Consider the following 11368-nt stretch of genomic DNA (forward strand, 5'->3'; position numbering starts at 1 on the left):
GTGGATCAAAGGACACATAGGTGAATAGCAGTGTGTTAGCCCAGGTCCTCCTTTTCAGCCTTGTGCTATTTTCATCACATCTGGGCCTCAATACCCTGTCCCCCCTCACCTACCTCAGATGACAGGGGTGACACAGGACAGCTTCCTGCAACCATTGCCATTGCCATAGCTTCTCCACTGGATGGACACTTGCTCTTTTTCAGGCATTGGTCCAGGGAGAAACTGAGCTGGAGAAGGTTAGGCCATCCTGGAGTATAACCTTCATTATGCATTGAAAAACGAGTAAGGGGAGGGGGCCAAAGGGAAGCAGGGAAATGAATACATCTCCACCACTTGACCAATTGCTGTCCCTCTCCTGGTGTTGCAAACAGAAATGCTGCCTGCATGAGTGGACTTCAGGGGACCTTAGAAGACTTCCTATGGCCACCTTCATCCTCCTGCTCTCGCTCATTGGTGATGGGGCCATAGGACCTCAATTAGGGTACCAGCTCTGTGTATTCCTAACTTTGTGTGTGAGGATTTAAATCTCCCAGAACCTCATGTGTTCAGGTGTCATGTGAGATCTGTGCTTCCCACATCATGCCACTGTCGTAACAATGGAGGCAACTGGTATGCATTCCTTCTCTAGAGAAGTCAAAGTCCTTTGTAGTAACTCAGTTTAGTTCAGTTCAGTCGCTCAGTCGTGTCCAACTCTATGCCACCCGATGAATCGCAGCATGCCAGGCCTCCCTGTCCATCACCAACTCCCGGAGTTTACCCAAAATCATGTCCATCGAGTCGGTGATGCCATCCAGCCATCTCATCCTCTATCATCCCCTTCTCCTTCTGACCCCAATCCCTCCCAGCATCAGGGTCTTTTCCAATGTGTCCACTCATTGCATGAGGTGGCCAAAGTATTGGAGTTTCAGTTTCATCATCAGTCCTTCCAATGAACACCCAGGACTGATCTCCTTTAGGATGGACTAGTTCGATCTCCTTGCAGTCCAAGAGACTTTCAAGAGTCTTCTCCAACACCACAGTTTAAAAGTATCAATTCTTTGACGCTCAGCTTTTTTCACCATCCAACTCTCACATTCATACAAGACCACTGGAAAAACCATAGCCTTGACTGGATGGACCTTTGTTGGCAAAGTAATGTCTCTGCTTTTTAATATGCTATCTAGGTTGGTCATAACTTTCCTTCCAAGGAGTAAGCGTCTTTTAATTTCATGGCTACAATCATCATCTGCAGTGATTTGGAGCCTCAAAAAATAAAGTCTTCCACTGTTTCCCCATCTATTTCCCATGAAGTTATGGGACCAGATGTCATGATCTTAGTTTTCTAATGTTGAACTTTAAGCCAATTTTTTCACTCTCCTCTTTCACTTTCATCAAGAGGACTTTTAGTTCTTTTTCACTTTCTGCAATAAGGGTGGTATCATCTGCATATCTGAGGTTATTGATATTTCTCCCAACAATATTGATTCCAGCTTGTGCTTCTTCCAGCCCAGTGTTTCTCATGATGTACTCTGCATATAAGTTAAATAAGCAGGATGACAATATACAGCCTTGACGTACTCCTTTCCCGATTGGAACCAGTCTGTTGTTCCATGTCCAGTTCTAACTGTTGCTTGCTGACCTGCATATAGGTTTCTCAAGAGACAGGTCAGGTGGTCTGGTATTCCCATCTCTTTCAGAATTTACACAGTGTATTGCGATCCACAGAGTCAAAGGCTTTGACGTATTTGATAAAGCAGAAATAGATGTTTTTCTGGAACTCTCTTGCTTTTTTGATGATCCAGTGGATGTTGGCGATTTGATCTCTGGTTCCTCTGCCTTTTCTGAAACCTGCTTGAACATCTGGAAGTTCTCAATTCATGTATTGCTGATGCCTGGATTGGAGAATTTTGAGAATTACTTTACTAGCGTGTGAGATAAGTACAATTGTGTGGTAGTTTGAGCATTCTTTGGCATTGTCTTTCTTTGGCATTGGAATGAAAACTGACCTTTTCCAGTTCTGTGCCCACTGCTGAGTTTTCCAAATTTGCTGGCATATTGATTATAGTACTTTCACAGCATCATCTTTCAGGATTTGAAATAGCTCAACTGGAATTCCATCACGTCCACTAGCTTTGTTCATAGTGATAATAGCAATAATGAGTCATTACATCAGGGAAAACTTAAATTCCTGATTGTGGCAGGCATTATCCTAAGCACCTAACACATAAAACTCATCAAATCCTCACAAATCTTAAAAGAAAGGGGAGTAACTCTTGATATTTCCTCATGTGACTAGGGAGGTACCTGAGATAACAGGAAATAAATTTGCTTGGGTCATAACTTGTAGAGAGAGGATTGGGACCCAGGGATCTGACTTCAGAGTCTGTGCATATGCATTCTGCTGCATTGCAACCTGTAAACTCGAGTGCACACGTCAGGGGTGACACATCCTTGTGTGTTTACTTGCAGTTAAAGCCATGTAGCACACTTGAGAAGGGCAGTATGTCTTAATACCAAGTTACCCCAGGACAGAAGGACATCAGTAGCCAGTTACACACAAAATACCCACTGTGAGGGTAGGGTCTGCTCTCTTCTGAGATATTTCACATGAATGATTTCATTTAACCACAGATGAATCCAACAACATCTGGATCCTTATCCAGTTGTGTCAAGGAGAAAGCCAAGGCTCAGAGCAGTAAAGCCACTTGCTCAGGACACACAACCTGCAGATGGTACAAGTGATTAATAGAATTTAGTTCAAGAGGCCCCCTAGCCCTTCCCCTCTTCCTGCTCAATCTGTCCACCTGAGACCAGGGAGCAGCAGAGGTCCCGCTAAGAGCACAAACTCCTCTTATCCCCCCTCCTCTCTCATCTGTCTGTCCTTCTAAACCAGTGTCTTCCTGTCCTGTCCTCACTTTTGCCCAGGTTAAAGCAAGCTCCACCCCCCAGTCCCCTGGAATGGAAGCTTCCAGATGGGCTGATCCTCTCTCTACCTCCCCCTCCCTGTGTCATGTATAACTGAGATCTCTGATTAGGAAGCTTCCCCATTCCTGGGGGCATCTTCAGAGAAATCAAAGGACAGGAAAATCACAGGGTGTGTATCTGGATAAACCAGAGAATCCAAAACTCTGATATAGAGTCATATCTCTTCTCTTCATGCTCAGTTTTTTCCTCTAAAAAATGAGAAAATTGAATTCCATGCTATCTAATGCCACATCCTGAAAAGATGGAATGCATCTGGGGCATGCAGAAGATGTTTAGAATTTTCTGAGGCTTTGTCCAGTGAGTATCATTCACATTCAAAGCATGAGGGGTCAATTTTAGTCTAATTGATAAAACAGCTCCTGGCTTTTTGGAAATAAGTAGTTTACTTTCTTAAAATTGTATTGTGAATACTATTTTTGTTAGAATTATTTTCAGGCTTAAAAGGGAAAAAACACAAACGAAAGATTGCAAATCTGGCTAGCATCCAAGTATTATTAACCCACACAGTACCATTTACAATTTTGAAACATTTACAGGATTTAACAGTGGGAGATTTTATAAAAAATTGACTTCTTACATTGTTAGAAAAAGTAAGTGATCTGACAACATAGTCCTACCATTTAACAAGAACCCTCTTCTGCCCATAGGATTTTCCAGGCAAGAATACTGGAGTGGACACACATTCCCTTCTCCAGGTGATCTTCCCTATGCTGGGATCAAACTCGGGTCCTCTGCATTGCAGGCAGATTCTCTACCATCTGAGCCACTAGGGATCAGTGACTCTCAACTCTGAGCGAGCTTCAGAATCCATTAGACATTTGTTGAAACACAGATCTGAGGCCTCCACTTTCTGAGGCTTAATTTTGTAAGACATGGTTGGGACCTGAGTATCTGCATCTACAAAGTTTCCAGGACTGAGGGTGCTGCTCAAGGGACCAGTTCTGAAAGCCATGAACTAAGCTAAGCAGAGCTGCTCTCTTCTCAGGAGGGCAGCGTTCTCTCCAGTTTGCACAATCCCCGCCATTCCTTGTTGTCCGTCCTGCCTCCACCCCCACTCCAAATATGTCCAGCCATATTACTCACCTGCTCCAGGGGCATTTAACATTGTGACCTATGGGATGGGCTCACAGTAAGTATTCAGGAAAAGGTGTTAGTTTATTTTTAGCCAATAGGTCATGGCAGTGATCACCGTAGGTCTGGGACAGTCATCCCTGATCTTGACATTGTTATTCTTTGCTTTGCAGCTGCCAAATACAAATGTCTCCAAGAACCCAGATCCGGCCTTGTAGAAGTATCCAATTATTTTGGTCTTGCAGGGACCCATGTATGGAAATAGCAGGCAGAAGTCAGGTCACAGGGCTGCAGAGATGGGAGGATGTTGGTGAAAGAGGAAGATGATCATCACTGTTTGGTCTACCAGGTGAAAAACTGAAACCACCAGCTTGTTTGTAATAGAGATGGTAGGGGTGCAGGGGGTGAGTGTGAAAAGGCCCTTTGATATCCTTCTGTCCAGGGCATTATTACCAATGTCATTAGGCGCCACAGTGAGAGGATAATACTGGAAATAATTACAGGTTGTTACTGAATACCTATATATTTATTGACATTATTCCACTGATTTACTCCAAAAGAACAAAAATGGAGGATACTTATTATGAATATTCTCTATATGTTGATAATGATCAGAGTTGGACAATAGCCTGTGAGTTTCTAATATAATTTTCTGGACATATGTGTGGTATTGTGGAAACATTTCACCATTGGAAAAGAAAGTGTGACATTGGATAACCAACAGTAGAGCACATTGAACACTGCTCAGTGTCATTTGGCAGCCTGGATGGGAGGAGAGTTTGGGGGAGAATGAATACATTTATATATGTGGCTGAGTTGCTTTGCTGACCTCCCGAAACTATTACAATATTGTTAACCCACTATGTTGTTAGTCACTCAGTCTTGTCCTACTCCTTGTGACCCAATGGACTGCAGCCTACCAGGCTCCTTTGTTCACGGAATTCTCCAGGCTAGAATACTTGAGTGGGTTGCCATTTCCTTCTCCAGTCATGGCTGTTAATCCTTTCAAAAAATTCATGTAATATGGCCAATTGTTCACTTGAGGACACTGCAAAATGACTTGCCCAAGGACACAAAATGTTTCAATGTTAGGATCAGGACAAGTCACAACCCATTTAATCAAGTAACTTTTTCTCCAGGAATTCTGAAACTGCACAGAATGGGGAAGGAATTCTGAGTGCTCTGTTCAACATAATATCGTCCTGTCACTGAACCTCACTCCAGACACAAATGGTAGAAAAGAGTGAGTCTAGGTTTTGTCCCTCACACCAAATGTGTGGATCTCTGTCAGTAGCAACCAGTTCCTCACACCCACTGGGCATCCAAGAGTCAATTTACTTCTGACACTAAATCCACAGAGGTGACCCAGACATCACAAGGTGAGGGCTCCATCCCTGAGGATGGCCCACATTCTCAAGTGTTGATCACAATTTCTACTGTCACTTACACGTGTGACTGACTAGCTATAAATTCGCAGGTTCTCTGATCCACCTCCCATGTTCAATAACTTATTAGAAATATTCAGAGAACTCAGGAAAGCCATTTACTTACTGTACCAAGATATTATAAAATATTAAAATTCAGGAACAGCCTAATGGAGGAGAAATGTCAGGTAAATGGGGAGTTGGGGGTGCCAAGCCTCCAAGACCTCTCAGGACTCTCCCCCTTCTCAAGCCCTTGATGTTATCACCTTCCTTGAGGCTCTCTGAACCCAGCATTCATGGGTTTTAATTGAGGGTGGAGGCAGGCAAGTTGATAAAATCATTGACCATTGGTGATTAAACTCAGTATCAGTACTCTCTCTTGTCCTCAGAGGGATTGAGGGGTGATAGCTTTAACCCTATAATCAGCTGATGGAAAATACTGGAGTCCAGTCCCATCCAGACTCTATCTCAGGTCCCATCCATCACTCATTTCATGATTTATAAAAATACATAAAATTCCAAGACTTTCAGGTTGCCTGGAGCATGAACAGAGACAGGGATCAAATATGGATCTTCTTATGACACTACAGTAGTATCAGGGGCAAGTTATGTGCATTGCATGTGATGGACAAACAGTGAGTGGATGAGAGCAAATCACAGGATGAGTAAGTGAACAGCAGTGTATGAGCTCAGGTCCTCGTTTTCAGCCTCCTGTAGCTGCCATCACATCTGGACATCAATTACTTCACCCAACACAGCCTCACCTAGATCAGAAGACCAGAGTGAAACAGAAACCTTCCTGCATCCATTGCTACAGCTTCTCTACTGGATAGAGACTTGCTCTTTTCATTGCTGTTCCCTGTAGGAATTTAGCTGTGAAGGTGATGTCCTGCTGGGGCAGAAACCCTGTTTTCTATTTCAAACAAGGAGTAAGGGAAGGGAGCAGAGGGGAAGGAGGGAGCTGCACACATCTCCACAGCCTGACCACCTGCCCTCCTTCACCTGGTTTCACAAACAGGAGAGATGCCTGCCTGAGTGGACTCCAGAGGACCTTGGAAAATTTCCCACAACAACTCACTTCCTCCTCCTCTCTCCCACAGTGGTTTTGAGTCACACAACCTCATTTTTATGACCAGCTCTGCCTTTTACCATCTTTGTGTCTGCAGATGGAAATCTCCCAGAGTCCTCCTGTGTTCAGGTGTCAGGTGAGGTCAGCATTGCCCACATCACGGGGTTGCTTTGGAAACAACAGACACAACAGACATATGTTCCTTCTCCCTGAGAAGTCAGAGTCCTTTGTAGTACTAATAATAAAAGTATGAGTAATCACAACAGATAAAATGTAAATTATTTTATATATCAGTCATTATCCTAGCACTTGACACATATTTACAGATTTAATTCTCAAAAACCCTAAATGAGGGGATGAGGAAGTATTGATAAGTCCTCATGCTACAGAGGAGAAACCTGAGCTACACAAAATAAAATAAGTTGGTTACAGTCATCAAGTGGCAAGAAAGGTTTTGAACCCAGGGATCTGGCTGCAGAGTTTGGGCACATGCACTCTGATGCATTGATAGCTGTTATCTACAGGGGAGGTGTGAGGGGTGACATACCCACAGCCCCTTTACTCACTCCTGTATATTCACTCCCAGGTGAAATCATGTCGCACTAGCATCTCTCCAACTCAACTACACTCAGTAAAGCATTTCCATTCACACACATACATGCACACACAACACAGAGACACAAAGTGTGCTCCACTCCAGGTCAAGGAGAAGGGAGCTGGGTTCCATGCCCAGAAGTCCCAGGTGCAAGTCCAGCCTAATGTCAAGCAGACACAGAGCTGGGTGATGAGCTGAGAAGACACGGGGGTCTGCCTTCCTGGTACAGACACCCTTTCCCTTGAGAAGTGCAGGAGCTCTCAATACTGAGCTTCCCCAGGACAGAAAGGCATCAATTGCCTATAACTCACCAAACAAGCAAATGTGAGTGGAGGGTCTACTTTCTCCTGAGACATCTCACATAGATGATTTCATTTAGCTTCATATCCATCCTACAATATCTAGGATTCTCTTCCCATTGTGTCAAGGAGAAAACAGAATTTCAGAGGTAAAACCACTTGCTTGGGAAACACAACCTGCAGATGGTAGAATGAGGATTCTAGCGCAGGAGACCTTCTGGCCCTGCCCCTATTTCTGCCTCAATCTATCCCCCTGAGGCCAGGGAGCAGCAGAGACTCCCTCTAATAGCAGAAACTCCTCTTTTCTCCCCTCTCCTCTTTCATCTGTCTGTCTTTTTCTCCCCAAGTCCTCCTCTCCTTGTCCTCCTCTAGTCCAAGTCAGAGGCTACCTGATGGGCCAGTTCTCCCTCCATCTCCCCTGTCCCTGGTCATGTGTAAGGGTGGGCTCCAAATCCCTTGCAGCCTATACACTTACAATGAAAAATCAGGAGTAAAATTAAGGAAATAATCCCTTTCACCATGGCAACAAAAAGAATAAAACACTTAGGAATAAATTTACCTAAAGAAGCAAAAGACCTGTATAGAGAAAACTATAAAACACTTATAAAAAAAAAATCCAAGATGACACAAATAGATGGAAATATATACCATGTTCTTGGGCTGAAAGAATCAATACAGTGAAAATAAGTTACTACCCAAAACAATCTATAGATTCAACACAATCCCTATCAAACTACCAAGGGTATTTTTCACAGAACTAGAACAAATAATTTCACAATTTACAGAAACAAAAAAGACCCCAAATCAACCTTCTTGACTTCAGACTATACTACAAAGCTACAGTCATCAAAGCAGTAATGCACTGGCTCAAAGACAGAAATATAGATCAACGGAACAAAATAGAAAGCCCAGAGATAAATCCACACATCTATGAACACCTTATCTTTGACAAAGGAGGCAAAAATATACATTGGAGAAAAGACAGTCTCTTCAACAAGTGGTGCTGGGAAAACTGGTCAACTACGTATAAAAGAATGAAACTAGAACAATTTCTAACACCATACACAAAAATAAACTCAAAATGAATTAAAGACCTAAATGTAAGACCAGAAAGTATAAAACTCTTAGAGGAAAACATAGGAAGAACACTCTCCAACATTAATCACAGCAATATCCTCTATGACCCACCTCTCTGAGTAATGGAAATAAAAATGAAAATAAACAAATGGGACATAATTAAACTTAAAAGATTTTGCTCAATGAAGGAAACTATAAGCATGGTGAAAAGAGAGACCTCAGAATGGGAGAAAATAATAATAAATGAAACAGATGAAAAAAATTAAACTCCAAAATATACAGGCAGCTCATGCAGCTCAACATCAGAAAAAATGAACAACCCAATCAAAAAGTGAGTAAAAGACATAAACATTTCTCCAAGGAAGACATACAGAGAGCTAATAAACACATGAAGAGATGTTCAACCTCACTCATTATTAGAGAAATGCAAATCAAAACCACAATGAGGTATCATTTCACACCAGTCAGAACGGCCATCATCAAAAAGTCTACAAACAATAAGAGACACGTGTACCCCAATGTTCATTGCAGCACAATGTTCATTACAATAGCTAGCACATGGAAACAACCTAGACGGCCATTGACAGATGAATGGTTAAGAAAGTTGTGGTACATATACACAATGGAATATTACTCAGCTATAAAAAGGAGTGCATTTGAGTCAGTTCTAATGAGGTGGATGAACCCGGAGCCTATTGTACAGAGTGAAGCAAGTCAGAAAGAGAAAGACAAATATTGTATATTAATATATATATATATACATATATATGTTCCATATATATATGGAATTTTGAAAGACAATACCAAAGATCCTACATGCAGGACAACAAAAGAGACATAGATGTAAAGAACAGAACTTTGTACTCAGTGGGAGAAGGTGACGGAGGGATAATTTGAGAGAAAAGCATTGAAATATGTACAAGGCCATATGTAAAATACATGACCAGTGCAAACTGATGCGTTAAGCAGGGCACCAAAAGACAGTGCTCTGGGACAACTTGGGTAGACAGAGTAGAGAGGGAGGTGTGAGGGGTGTTCAGGATGGGGGGACACATATGCCTGTGGCCAGTTCATGTTGATATATGTCAAAAGCCAGCACAATATTGTAAAGTAATTACTTGCAATCAAATTAAATAAACAAACAAAAAAGAAATCTTCCTGGCTCCTGCAAGTCTCTTTAGAGAAATTTCAGGACAGGAACAAAACTGTGATTGCATTTTGGATGAAGACAAGTCATCTAACCCTCTGGGACCCCAGGTCATATCTCTGCTTCTGTTCCTTACTATCTCCTTCTGAAAAATGACAATCTTGGATTCCATGCTATCTAAAGGCGTATCCTGAAATGGATGGAAGGCACCCAGGGCACACACAAGATGTTTAGATATTTGAGATGCTGTGCCTTCTGAGAGGTATGTTCATATCTGAGTAATGGGTGATCATTTTCTCACTACATGATGATAAAAGAGCAATTCACTTTGGGACCACATAGTATGTTTGGCACTACTAGTAAAGAACTGGTCTGCCTATGCAGAATACATAAGAGATGTGGGTTCAATCCCTGGGTCAGAGATTTCATATAAAAATTTTTTTTCTATCAATGCTACAAAAAGTAAACACTGACATCACAGTCTTATAATTTAACAAGGCTGTGGGTCTCACACTTGAGTGAGCATCAGAATCCAATAGCCATAAGATCAAACATAGATTTCAGATCTTTACCACCAGAGTGCTGATTCAGTAGCACAGGGTAGGCCCTGAATATCTGCATCAAAAGTTTCCAAGACATTGATGGTACTGCTCAGGGGACCACACTTCAAAAAGCATGAACTAAGCTAAGGAGAGCAGCTGTCCTCCCAGGAGGGAAGTGTCCTGTCCAGTTTCCATCATCCCCACCATTCTTTATTTTCCCTGTGCCTCCAAAGCCACCCCAAATACTTCCATTCACATTACCCACTTGTCCTGGAGGGAATTTAAAAATGTGACCTGAGAGTGGGCTCAGAAAAGTGTTGATAAAAAGATAGCTTGCTCTTCTTTACCAATCTTATCACTTTTTTTAGAGATGCAGATACTGAACTTCAGCCTCAGAAAAGTGACTTGATGGAAGAAAAACAGCTAAAAATTAGGGGGAAGACACTTGTCTGTTAATCAAGTATCCCCAGATATTTCAACATCACTAATACACAAGCATACAAACACCTCCCAGGCAAACCTATTTGATAGTAACACAGATGATGTAGCAAAGACTTTGGATATGACTTCGTGAATGTCAATCTTATTTACAAGACTAGGGGTTGGGTGCCACCATTTCCAGCAGCATTCAGGCAAGCCAGGTTCCAAAGTTTCTTGAAGTGTGGGTGGAGTGGAGCATTAAGGTGAGGCTGCACTGAGAAGGAAGATTACAACAAGATTACAACATGTGAATCATGAATTCACATCCCAGACTCTACAGTCACTCCAGTCATGAGGAGATTTTCTCCTGCATTCTTTCCTTCCTTCCTCCAATATTTATGGACTGACTGTATCCTTTGTGCCAGGAGTTATGCAAAGTTCTAGGGATAAAGGGAATACTTGCTGTCATGGTGCTTAGAGCCAACTGGAAGAGACAGAAGGAAAGCAATTAGACCCATGCAGGGAAGGGAAGAGATAGATTTCACTGAGGAGGTAGTGTTGAAAGTCAGAGGGAAAGGCTGAATATAATCACAAGCAGCCAGAGATCAGCCCTGACTGGGTGTTCCTTGGACTTCAGCATCTCAGGGGAGCCCAGTTCCCATGGCCTCTGCAAAAGGAGAAGAACTTGCAGATTGAATCTCTGAAGTCCCAGACCTGGACAAGGTTTACCTGGACAGGACCTAGACCATCCTAGAAATGA

Source organism: Dama dama, chromosome 23 (genome assembly GCF_033118175.1).
Source record: "Dama dama isolate Ldn47 chromosome 23, ASM3311817v1, whole genome shotgun sequence".
Taxonomy (NCBI): Eukaryota; Metazoa; Chordata; class Mammalia; order Artiodactyla; family Cervidae; genus Dama; species Dama dama.